The 2744-nt window shown below is 40.5% G+C and overlaps 1 protein-coding gene across 1 annotated transcript in view; it reads right to left on the bottom strand.

The window, feature by feature from the left end:
• Nucleotides 1-2744, bottom strand: part of Prkar2a (protein kinase, cAMP-dependent, regulatory, type II, alpha) — a gene marked incomplete at its 5' end in the record, with an annotated part of 26979 nt that overhangs the window by 9466 nt on the left and 14769 nt on the right. The gene's annotated exons all lie outside the window — the stretch shown is intronic.

The following is a 2744-nucleotide window of genomic DNA, read 5'->3' as shown; positions in this document are numbered from 1 at the left end:
TGTGTGTGTGTGTGTGTGTGTGTGTGTTTGAACTCAGGGCCTGGGTGCTGTCCTTTTGAACCAGAGCCTTACTTCCAACTTTTTGGGAGTTTATTGGAGATTATAGTCTAATGGACTTTCGTGCCTGGGCTGTCTTCAAACTACAATCCTCAGATCTCAGCCTCCTTAGGATTTCACATGTAAGCCACCACTGCCACCTCAGAACATTGGTTTATGAGACTTTTCAGTACTATTTGTGCAAGTTTTCTGTTAACTTTGAAATTACTACAAAAGAAAAGCAATTAAAAAAACAAAAAATGAGGACTGGGAATATGGCTCAGAGGTAGAGTGCTTACCTAGCATGCAAGAAGCTCTGGATTCAATTCTTCAGTACTACATCAACAGAAAAAGCCAGATGCGGCACTATGACTCAAGTAGTAGAGTGCTTGCTTGAACAAAGGAAACTCAAGGATAGTGCCCAGGCCTTGAGTTCAACCCCCAGGACTGGCCAAGCCAGGTGCCGGTGGCTCACACCCATAATCCTATACAGGAGTCCAAGATCTGAGGATTGTGGTTCAAAGCCAGCCCAGGCAGGAATGTCTGTGAGACTATTTCCAATTAAACACCAGAAAAGTGGAAGTGGTACTGTGACAAGTGGTACAGTGCTCACCTTGAGCTGAAGAGCTCAGGGACAGAACCCAGGCCCAGAGTTCAAGCCCCACAACCAACAAAAAAGAAAAGAAAAAAACATGTATATATAATAATAGTAATAGATAATATTGAGTGAAATAACATTGCTCTGATTAAGATTGCTCTATTTAGGATTGAGAAAAAGTCAAAAGGATGGGCTAGAAATGTGGCTTAGCAGTACAGTGCTTGCCTAGCATAAAGCTTTGGGTTTGATTCTTCAGTACCATATAAACAGAAAAAGCCAGTAGTGGCACTGTGGCTGGAGCAGTAGAGCGCTAGCCTTGAGTATGGAGAGGCTCAGGGACAGTGCCCAGGCCCTGAGTTTAAGCCCCAGAACAAGCCAAAAAAAAAAAAAAAAAGTCAAAAGGAACCCCAATGCATTCCAAGAGAATACTAGTTACGGTATTAGATTAGAGCTCTTTTCTTTTCTTTTTTTTTTTTGCTTACCAGAATGGTGTCTAGCAAATCTGAAAATAAAGCTGCTTATTTTCAATAATGAAAAAAATTGTGGTTTATACACCAGAAGTTATCTTCAGAAACTAGTGAGCTTTTTGTCCAGCTGCATTGTAAATAAACTTACTGAAGCAAAAAAAAAAAAATATTAGAGGTTTAAGAAATTTTGCAGGGCATGTGCTTCCAGTTACTTAGGGTACAAAAGCTGGTCAACTATGAATTTGAGGCCAGATTGAGGAAAGTTATTGAGACCTTACATATTTTTTCTTTTTTTGGTACCAGTCCTGGGGCTTGAACTCAGGACCGTGCACTATACCTGAGGTTTTTTCACTCAAGCCTAGCACTCTACCACTTGAGCCACAGCTCCATTTTTGGCTTTCATGATGCCTAATCGAAAGTAAGAAGCTCACAGACTTTCCTGCCTAGACTGGCTTTGAACCATGATCCTAGGATTACAGGTGTAAGCCACTGGCATCCGGCCAGAGTCTCACTTAAAACAAAATGAAGAGGCTGGGAAGGTAGCTCAGCAGTAGAGTGCTTGCCTTGCATGCATGAGGCCCTGGGTTCAATTCCTCAGCACCACATAAGCAGAAAAGGCTGGAAGTGGCATTGTGGCTCAAGTGGTAGAGCACTAGCCTTGAGCTGAAGGACAGTGCCCAGACCTAGAGTTCAAACCCCACGACCAACCAAAAAAAAAGAAAAAGAAAAAGAAAGAAAGAAGAAAACAAAAGAGCTGAAGTGTAGCTCCAAGTAGTGAAGCACAAGTCCATAACACTAATCCATAGATTCAATCTCTAACACTGAAAAACAAAAAAATAAGATGGATTAGGAATGTGACTTAGTGATAGAGTGCTTGCCTAGCATGCATGAAGCCCTGGGTTCAATTCCCCAGTACCACATAAACAGAAAAAGCCAGAAGTAGCGCTATAGCTCAAGTAGCAAAGTACTAGCCTTTAGCAAAAGAAGCTGAGGCCCTGAGTTCAAGTCCCAAGACTGGCAAAATAAAATTAAATTTAAAAAATGAGAGGCTAAAACCAAGCAAGTATTTACCCAAATTTTTTATTTGTCCCAATATGGTTTACACCTGGAACAGAGCCAAAAAGCACATGCCACAATGTTCACTTAATTATAAAAGAGACTTTCTACTTGAAATGATAGCTCTTCCAATATGGATTATACTGGGCTGTAAATGTAGTAGAGTGGTTGCCTAGCATGCATGAAGCTCTGGGTTCCATTCCTTAGTACCACATAAACAGAAAGTGGTGCTGTGGCTCAAGTGATAGTGTGTTAGCCTTGAGCAAAAGAAGCTCAGGGATGGCACCTGGGTTCAAGCCTCAGGACTGGCCAAAAAACCCCAAAACATATATATATATATATGTGTGTGTGAGTGTGTGTGTGTGTGTGTGAATATATATATATATATATATATATATATATATACTCTTGGTAAGAATGTAAATTAGCACAGCCACTATGGAAACTAGTACGGAAGGGACTCCAAACACTAAAACTAGAACTACCATATAACTGGGCTATATCACCTGGGTATTTATCCAAAAGAAATCTAAAATGATACCTGTATGTTCATGTTTATTATAGTACTATACACAATCCCATATATA

The sequence above is a fragment of the Dipodomys ordii genome, unplaced genomic scaffold, assembly GCF_000151885.1.
Source record: "Dipodomys ordii isolate 6190 unplaced genomic scaffold, Dord_2.0 Scaffold107, whole genome shotgun sequence".
Lineage (NCBI taxonomy): Eukaryota > Metazoa > Chordata > Mammalia > Rodentia > Heteromyidae > Dipodomys > Dipodomys ordii.
The sequence above is the reverse complement of the archived record's forward strand: the minus strand, read 5'-3'. Positions and strand labels throughout refer to the sequence as shown.